Source organism: Pongo pygmaeus, chromosome 13 (genome assembly GCF_028885625.2).
Source record: "Pongo pygmaeus isolate AG05252 chromosome 13, NHGRI_mPonPyg2-v2.0_pri, whole genome shotgun sequence".
Classification (NCBI taxonomy): domain Eukaryota; kingdom Metazoa; phylum Chordata; class Mammalia; order Primates; family Hominidae; genus Pongo; species Pongo pygmaeus.
The window spans coordinates 102048826-102059017 of NC_072386.2; the positions used below are offsets into that span (position 1 = coordinate 102048826).

Here is a 10192-nt window from a genome sequence, read left to right on the forward strand (position 1 = left end):
TGGCTTTCAAGAGAAGGCAAAAATCTCAGTCCCTTCACTGTTCTTGACAATTATAAAGTACAAAAACATGCAGTCATATTTAAAGAAGCACAATTTGGCAGCCAAAAGTAGTTAAAACGCTACCTCAGGACTTCCTGTACAGGGGAGGGGGCCAGGCAGCCATTAGACAGCCCTTAGACAGCTGTTAGCCATCAGACAGCACAGCCCAACCCAAGGCTTTAAAAATCCTGGAGTAGTCTCTCTCCTCCCACTGTCCAAGATGCCGAAAGGAAAGAAAGCCAAGGGGAAGAAGGTGGCTCCGGCCCCTGCTGTCATGAAGTAGGAAGCCAAGAAAGTGGTGAATCCCGTGTTTGAGAAAAGGCCTAAGAATTTTGGCATTGGACAGGACATCTAGCCCAAAAGAGACCTCACCCGCTTTGTGAAATGGCCCTGCTAGCTCAGGTTGCAGCAGCAGAGAGCCATCCTCTACAAGCGGCTGAAAGTACCTCCTGCAATTAACCAGTTCACCCAGGCCATGGACCGCCAAACAGTTACTCAGCTGCTTAGGCTGGCCCACAAGTACAGACCAGAGACAAAGCAGGGGAAGAAGCACAGCCTGTTGGCCCGGGCTGAGAAGAAAGCTGCTGGCAAAGGGGACGTCCCCAGTAAAAGACTACCTGTCCTTCGAGCAGGAGTTAACACCGTCACCACCTTGGTGGAGAACAAGAAAGCTCAGCTGGTGGTGAATGCACACGACGCGGATCCCATTGAGCTGGTTGTCTTCTTGCCTGCCCTGTGTCGTAAAATGGGGGTCCCTTAATGCGTTATCAAGGGGAAGGCAAGACTGGGCCGTCTAGTCCACAGGAAGACCTGCACCACTGTCGCCTTCACATAGGTGAACTAGGAAGACAAAGGCGCTTTGGCTAAGCTGGTGGAAGCTATCAGGACCAATTACAACAACAGATATGATGAGATCCACCGTCACTGGTGAGGCAATGTCCTGGGTCCCAAGTCTGTGGCTCGCTGAATCCACAGAAAGACAGGATTGCATTCTGAAAACCTGAATTAATTATTGTCCTTACTTCAATGAGACAGAAAATTATAATCAAAATCATCACTATGCAGAGCTTAATAGCTTGTAGTGAATGCCAAGAATGAGTTCTCAGACAATTCCAGCTGAGTAGGGCGGGGGGCAGCTCTTCTAAGAGAGTCAGCCCCAGCACCCATCCACCAAGTATTTATTGAAAGGGCTTGTTAAACCACAAACATCCACTAGATGTCTTTTTTGAGGTCAGGTCATGAGACACCCGTGGCCTTGTAAGAGCGCTCAAACCGTATTCTCAGGAGGCTGTTTTCAGCGTTCCTCATCACACCACGCACTCCACTCCCTGTCCTGTTTTCAAGGTCAAGGCGTTTCATTCTCATGCACAAATAACATACACACAGTGCCTCAGTATTTTTCCATGTCCCGACCTCAAATGCCTTGTACATAGCTTGAATATGTTGCTATGCGCCCCCCACACACTATTTTTTTCTTTTTTTTGAGATGGAGTCTCGCTTTGTCACCCAGGCTGGAGTGCAATGGCGTGATCTCGGCTCACTGCAACCTCTGCCTCCCAGGTTCAAGTGATTCTCCTGCCTCAGCCTCCCAAGTAGCTGGGATTACAGGCGCATGCCACCATGTCCAGCTAATTTTTTTTTGTATTTTTAGTAGAGACGGGGTTTCACCATGTTGGCCAGGATGGTTTCGATCTCTTGACCTTGTGATCCACCCGCCTCAGCCTCCCAAAGTGCTGGGATTACAGGAGTAAGCCACCGCGCCCGGCCAGAATGAATGACTCTTAAGAGATTACAGCCTTGCTCCTTAAAGGTGGTCCCTGGACCAGTAGCATCAGCATCAGCTGAGAGCTTATTAGAAGTGCAGAACTTCAGGTCACACTTCTGACCTATTGATTTAGAATCTACATGTTAAACAAGACCCAGGTGTGATTTAGCACATTACTGTTTGGGAAGCACTATATTAATGCTTTCTATGAAGGTGTCTTAGTTTGTGTAAGCTAAGTAAGCTGATAACAAAATACCATCAACTCGGTGGCTTGTAAACAACAAACATTTACTTCTCATACTTGTGGAGGGTGGGAAGTCCGAGATCAAGGTGCTGGGAAATTTGGTGTCTGGTGAGGGCCCACTTCCTCATAGGTGTCTTCTGTGACCTTGCATGGTGAAACTGGTGAGGGATCTTGTTAGAGACCCCCCCCTTTTTTTTTTTTTTTTTTTTTGAGACAGAGTCTCACTCTGTTACCCAGGCTGGAGTGCAGTGGTGCCATCTCACCATCTCAGCTCACTGCAACCTTTGCCTCCCAGGCTCAAGTGATTCTCCTGCCTCAGCGTCATGAGTAGCTAGGATTACAGGCACTCACTACCACCCCTGACTAATTTTTGTTTTGTTTTGTTTTGTTTTTTGAGACAGAGTCTCACTTTGTCATCCAGGCTGGAGGGCAGTGGCACGATCTCGGCTCACTGCAACCTCCGCCTCCCAGGTTCAAGTGATTCTCCTGCCTCAGCCTCCTAAGTAGCTGGGATTACAGGCATGTACCACCACACCCAGCTAATTTTTGTATTTTCAGTAGAGGTGGGGTTTCACCATGTTGGCCAGGCTGGTCTCAAACTCTGACCTCAGGTGATCTACCTGCCTCGGCCTCCCAGAGTGCTGGGATTACAAGCGTGAACCACTGTGCCCGGCCTAATTTTTGTATTTTCAGTAGAGATGGGTTTCTGCCATGTTGGCCAGGCTGGTCTGGGACTCCTGACCTCATGTGATCCACCCACCTTGGCCTCCCAAAGTGCTGGGATTACAGGCATGAGCCAGTGCACCTGGCCTGGGGCCTCTTTTATAAAGGCACTAATTCCGCTCATTCAGGCTTCAACCTCATGACTTAATCACCTCCCAAATGCCCCACCTACTAACACCATTATCTTGGGGCTAGAATTTCAATATATGAATTTTGTGGGAACACAAACATTTAGACCCTAGCAGCAGGGAAGCCAGGGATCAGGGTTGTTAGTGGTGATCTAGGTGTGAGGGTGAATGTGTGTGTACCTATGTGTAATCGAAATGGTCTTGTATTCCCTAATGCGCCACTCTACACACATCACTGAGGTCCTGGGACTGTACTCCATCATCTCAGAAGTGTCTCCCAGCCCCAACTCCTGCCTGGCATTCTGAGACCACACAATGTATGTGGAGGGCTGTGCTTGCTATCTCATGATCTCATTCCAGGTTATCATCTCCCCGACACTGACTTGTCTGCACCACACACTCCCATCTTGCCATCTCCTTGCCTCCACACAGACATCAGACAATCTCATTCCACATGTACCCCGCCAGGCCCATGTTGGCTTCCCCAGATTCTCTTTGTATGGGGCTGAGGTTTGACAACAACCAACCATTTCCCTGCCAGAGTACTACCTGCCCAGCTAGAAGCTTTTGGCAGGAAAACGGGAGTCAGGAAGTGAGTGGTCTGTAGTCTTTGATCTTTCTGGAAGGCTGGGAAGAAGAAACGTTTCCTGGTTGGGTCCCCAAAGCTGAGGCTGAGAGCTCTGCCTGGACACTTCTGGGCATGCTTGTTCTGGCTGGCGCTAAAATGCAGTGCTGGTGTTTGCTAATTTGTTCACCACACTTGCCAGGCCTTGTGAAAAGATTCCTGCCAGGAACGGAACCAGGAATCATGAGTTGGCTGAGTTGACACAGCATAAAGCTCAACTTAAACAGTTTATGGGTATTTTATTTCTGTTCTCTTTTTTCCTTGGTTCTGGTTTTCTAGCTTTGTACTCCTATTATCAGAGTGGGCATAAATTTCAGTTCAATTTAGTTCAGATAGGATTCCAGCTGGGCGCAGTGGTTCATACCTGTAATCCAAGTACTTTGGGAGGTTGAGGTGGTGGATGGCCTAAGGCCAGGAGTCTGAGACCAGCATAGGCAATGTGGTAAAACCCCAGCTCTACGAAATTTTTTTTTTTTTTAATTAGCCAGGTATGGTGGTGTATGCCTGTGGTCCCAGCTAATTGGGAGACTGAAGTGGGAGGATAACCTGGGCCTGAGGAAGTTGACGCTGCAGTGAGCTATAATCACACCACTGCACTCCAGCGTGGGTGACAGAGAGACCTTGTCTCAAAAAAAAAAAAAAAAAAAAAAGATTCCAAAGTGCTTTGTTATAATCACTCCCTGGCAAATGCTTTCAGCTTCCTTGCTTTTTTCTTCCTCCCCAACCCCGAATAAAAGCAATCACTGACTTCTCCACGCCTTCCCATGAGCCCCTGAACATTGTTGGCGAAAATTACTTAACTTGACTGACTGGTTTTCCTAATAATCACAAACAACACAAAGGCACACAAGACACTGCCCAGTAATCCCAGAGATTCTCCAGGAAATTTGCTTACTCACAAAACTTGATGTCAGTTTTATCCTTTCACACGGTTCTCACGTCTCATCCCTCAACTATTCTTACCTGACGCTTCACTGAGAGATTAAAACAGATTAGACCAGAGACTTTGTCTTTTTATGGTCAAGACTACAAACTTTTCTGCATATGCATCTTTCTTTCTTTCCCTTCCTTTCTTTCTTTCTTTCTTTCTTTCTTTCTTTCTTTCTTTCTTTCTTTCCTTCCTTCCTTCCTTCCTTCCTTCTTTCTTTCTGTCTGTCTCTTTCTCTCTCTCTCTTTCTTTTTTTGAGACAGGGTCTCACTGGGTTGCGCAGGCTGGAGTGCAGTGGCACAATCTCAGCTCACTGCAACCTCCGCCTCCCAGGTTCAAGCCTTTCTCCTGCCTCACCCTCCCGATTAGCTGGGACTACAGGCATGTGCCACCACACCGGGCCCATCTTCACTTTTCTTTCTGTGACAATGGAGGCAGCTTCTCTCCTCCTACCAAAGGTTAATGTACTTGGGATGCATTTCTCCTAACCTTCCCAGGCTACCTGGATTATTTCTTTTCTCCTGCATAACTAACCTCTTCTGAATCAACTAGAATACTTTCCACCACAAGTAAAAAGACACAGGCCATCAGCAGACTGAATACTCCCAAATTTATATCTCCTGCCCAGGATGTCTTCCAAGCTCCATCAATTAATGGGCTGAAGAGCCTCCTGTGTCAAGCCTGGGCAACATGGCAAAACCTCCTCTCTATAAAAAATACAAAAATTAGCCGGGTATGGTGAGGTATGCCTGTAGTCCCAGCTACTCGGGAGGCTGAGGTGAGAGGATCGCTTGAGCCCAAGTGGTCGAGGCTGCAGTGAACTGAGATCATGCCACTGCACTCCAGTCTGCGTGATAGAGCAGAGGGAGACTCTGTCTCAATAATTTAAAAAAAAAAAAAAAAAAAAAAGAAAGAAAAAAAGTCACCTGGACATTTTCCCCATGGCATCTTAAACTTAACGTGTTCTAAACTGAACTGATTTCTACCTGCAACAGATGCTTCTAGCTGCATTCTCTCTTGGTTCTTTGCTAGCAAGTATCCCAACGTTGTTTAGAATAGTAACATGTCTAGCTAAAAAATTGCTAGCCAAGCTCTTTTATTGTTAGAAGTGATCATATGACAATTCTACCCAGAGGTATGAGCAGAAGTTACTGGATAGGGCCTCCAGGAAAGCTTTTTAAAAGTGGGCAGAACCAACCCTCTCTTTATTTTTTTGCATGGAACATGCACGGAAGTAGGGCGACCACCTCATGTTCATGAGGTCCACAAGCTGAGAGTGAAAAAGCGGAAGGTTAGAAGGACCCTGGGAAACAACATCATGGGATCCCAACATTAGTTCTGGGATGTTACAGGAAAAAAATGACGCCCTACTTGTTTTTTTGTTTTGTTTTGTTTTTGAGATGGAGTCTCACTCTGTCGCCCAGGCTGGAGTGCGGTGGTGCAATCTAGGTTCACTGCAAGCTCTGCCTCCTGGATTCAAGCGATTCTCCTGCCTCGGCCTCCCGAGTAGCTGAGTCTACAGGCACGTGCCACCACACCTGGCTAATTTTTTGTATTTTTAGTAGATACAGGGTTTCACCGTGGTAGCCAGGATGGTCTCGATTTCCTGACCTCGTGATCTGCCCGCCTCGGCTTCCTAAAGTGCTGGGGATACAGGCGTGAGCCACCGCGCCCGGCCGCCATTACTTGTTTAAGCTACTATGTATAGCAGACATTTTGTTACAGGCAACTGAACCAAGCCTTAGCTATACACCACTCAGACGTACTTCTCCCTAGCCTTCCCCATTACTAATTGGGACCTCCAGTGCCAAATCCAGAGACGGGCAAGTTATCCGGGATTCTTCTCTCTTAACACCCACCTACAATCCAATCTATAAGCAAGTACTGCAGCATCTCCTCCAAAATATTCCTATTCATGCACTTGTCTTTATCAGCCTTGCCACTACCTGGTTCAAGCCACTATCATCTCCTAAAATAACCTGATACTGGTCCCTTTGCCTATCCCCTTGCCTCCTTTCAGTCTTTTCACCATCTAGCAGCTAGAAGGAGCTTTTAAAATGCAAACTGGGCATCAGTATTGGCAGATACTAAAACTTCCAGGAAGGACATGAACTGCTTTGCCTAAGAGAGAGAGGGAAAAAAAAAAAAAAAGAATTTGGAACTCCCCAATTTAGAAGGAAAAATTAAGAAAATGGAACTCCCCATTTTAGAAGGAAAAATTAAGAAAAGAGTAGAGAGAATGGCTCTGGGTTACATAATGGATTCCTTAATCACTGGCTAAGAAATAAAAAAAAAAAAACCTCTGAATATTGGAATGAATTAATTTTCTTGTGGAAATTGGTGAAGGGGCTAAATATCCTAATGATCTTGGAACAAAATAGAGCTCACATTTAAAAATAGCTAGCAGGACGCAGGAGGAGGCAAGCCCAGGGAGCTCACAGGCATTGTGGGAGAACTTTGGACTATCATGGAACATAGAACTTGGATTTGTTCCAATTTAATCAGACCTCTGAAGGGCAGAGGAGCCACCCACAGATGGCTTTGGGTTATGTTTGGGTTTTACTTGCCAGGTTGGGGGCATTGTTTAGATATCAGCTGTTGGTCATGCTGAACTGTGAAACAGGCGTCACTCCTTAATTGAGGTCTTTTTTTTTTTTTCCTTTATTTTATTTTATTTTATTTTTTATTTATGAAGTATTTATTGATGATTCTTGGGCATTTCTCGGAGAGGGGGATATGAGAGGGTCATAGGGTAATAGTGGAGAGAAGGTCAGGAGATAAACACATGAACAAAGGTCTCTGGTTTTCCTAGGCAGAGGACCCTGCGGCCTTCTGCAGTGTTTGTGCCCCTGGGTACTTGAGATTAGGGAGTGGTGATGACTCTTAAAGAGCATGCTGCCTTCAAGCATCTGTTTAACAAAGCACATCTTGCACCGCCCTTAATCCATTTAACCCTGAGCTGATACAGCACATGTTTCAGATAGCACGGGGCTGGGGGAAAGGCCATAGATCAACAGCATCCCAAGGCAGAAGAATTTCTCCTAGTCAGAACAAAATGGAGTCTCCTATGCCCACCTCTTTCTACACAGACACAGCAACAATCTGATCTCTCCTTCCATTCCCCACACTTCCGCCCCTTCTTTTCAACAAAACCACCATCGTCCTCATGGCCTGCTCCCGATGGTCGCTATCCCTTCAGAGCTGTTGGGTACACCTCCCAGACAGGGCGGCCGGGCAGAGGCGCTCCTCACCTCCCAGACAGGGCGGCGGGGCAGAGGCGCTCCTCACTTCCTATATGGGGTGGCGGCCGGGCAGAGGCGCTCCTCACCTCCCAGATGGGGCGGCCAGGCAGAGGCGCTCCTCACTTCCCAGACTGGGCGGCCGGGCAGAGGCGCTCCTCACCTCCCAGACGGGGTGGCCAGGCAGAGGCGCTCCTCACTTCCCATATGGGGTGGCGGCCGGGCAGATGCGCTCCTCACTTCCCAGATGGGGCAGCCGGGCAGAGGCGCTCCTCACTTCCTCCCAGATGGGGTGGCGGCCAGGCAGAGGCGCTCCTCACCTCCCAGACGGGGCGGCCGGGCAGAGGTGCTCCTCATCTCCCAGACGGGGCAGCCGGGCAGAGGTGCTCCTCTTCTCCCCGACGGGGCGGCCGGGCAGAGGTCCTCCTCACTTCCCAGAAGGGGCGGCCAGGCAGAGGTGCTCCTCACTTCCTCCCAGACGGGGTGGTGGCCGGGTAGAGGCGCTCCTCACCTCCCAGACGGGACAGCCGGGCAGAGGCGCTCCTCACTTCCCAGACGGGGCAGCCGGGCAGAGGCGCTCCTCACATCCCATACGGGGTGGCGGTCGGGCAGAGGCGCTCCTCACCTCCCAGACGGGGCGGCTGGGCAGAGGTGCTCCTCATCTCCCAGACGGGGCGGCCGGGCAGAGGTGCTCCTCATCTCCCAGACGGGGCAGCCGGGCAGAGGTGCTCCTCACCTCCTCCCAGACGGGGTGGCAGCCGGGCAGAGGCACTCCTCACCTCCCAGACGGGGCAGCCGGGCAGAGGCGCTCTTCACTTCCCAGACGGGGCAGCCAGGCAGAGGCGCTCCTCACCTCCCAGACGGGGCGGCCGGGCAGAGACGCTCCTCACTTCCCAGATGGGGCAGCCGGGCAGAGGCGCTCCTCACTTCCTCCCAGACGGGGTGGCGGCCGGGCAGAGGCGCTCCTCACTTCCCAGACGGGGCGGCCGGGCAGAGGGGCTCCTCACTTCTCATACGGGGTGGCGGCCGGGCAGAGGCGCTCCTCACTTCCCAGATGGGGCAGCCGGGCAGAGGCGCTCCTCACTTCCTCCCAGATGGGGTGGCGGCCAGGCAGAGGCGCTCCTCACCTCCCAGACGGGGTGGCCGGGCAGAGGTGCTCCTCATCTCCCAGACGGGGCAGCCGGGCAGAGGTGCTCCTCACTTCCTCCCAGACGGGGTGGCGGCAGGGCAGAGGCGCTCCTCACTTCCCAGATGGGGCGGCCGGGCAGAGGCACTCCTCACTTCCCAGACGTTGGGCGACTGGGCAGAGGCGCTCCTCACTTCCCAGACGGGGCGGCCGGGCAGAGGCGCTCCTCACCTCCCAGACGGGGCGGCCGGGCAGAGGCGCTCCTCACTTCCCAGACGTTGGGCGACTGGGCAGAGGCGCTCCTCACTTCCCAGACGGGGCAGCCGGGCAGAGGCGCTCCTCACTTCCCAGATGGGGTGGCCGGGCAGAGGGGCTCCTCACATCCCAGACGATGGGCGGCCAGGCAGAGCCGCTCCTCACTTCCTAGACGGGGTGGCGGCAGGGCAGAGGCTGTAATCTTAGCACTTTAGGAGGCCAAGGCAGGAGGCTGGTAGGTGGAGGTTGTAGCGAGCCGAGATCACGCCACTGCACTCCAGCCTGAGCACCATTGAGCATTGAGTGAGCGAGACTCTGTCTGCAATCCCAGCACCTCGGGAGGCCGAGGCAGGCAGATCACTCGAGGCCAGGAGCTGGAGACCAGCCCGGTCAACATGGCGAAACCCCGTCTCCACCAAAAACACAAAAACCATTCAGGCGTGGCGGCGCGCACCTGCAATCCCAGGCACTCGGCAGGCCGAGGCAGGAGAGTCACAGGAGCCCCAGGCAGGGAGGTTGCAGCCAGCCAAGATCAGGGCAGTACAGTCCAGCTTCAGCAACAGAGGGAGACGAGGGAGAGGGAGAGGGACAATTGAGGTCTTATTACCTTGTTTTGTGAATTATTTGGGAAGGGTAAGGGTGAGTAGGACCTGCTGATTTGGATTACTTACCTGGATTTATAACCAGATGGATGAGTGGCGCTTAGGAGGAACTTTTTAGCAACTCTCAGTGGTGTCCTAATTTTTTCATTCAAAATAATCTGAAAACAAGCCTGGGCAATATAATGAGACCCAATCTCTACTAAACTTACAAAAAATGAGTGGGGCATGGTGGTGCATGCCTGTAGTCACAGGTACTCAGGAGGCTGAAGCAGGAGGATTGCTTGAACCCAGGAGTTGGAGGCTGCAGAAAGCTATGATCACACCACTGTACCTCAGCCCAGGTGACAGAGTAAGCCTCTGTCTCTAAAATAATAATAATTGTATATATGTATATATATATAATTTTTTTTTTTTTTTGAAACAGGGCCTCACTCTGTCACCCAGGCTGGTGTACAGTGGCATGATCTCAGCTCACTGCAACCTCTGCCTCCCAGGTTCAAATAATTCTCCAGCCTCAG

At 50.8% G+C, this 10192-nt stretch overlaps 1 pseudogene; it reads left to right on the forward strand.

The window, feature by feature from the left end:
• Window positions 1–259: 259 nt before the first annotated feature.
• On the forward strand, window positions 260–1006 carry LOC129043672 (large ribosomal subunit protein eL8-like; annotated as a pseudogene).
• Window positions 1007–10192: the final 9186 nt, after the last annotated feature.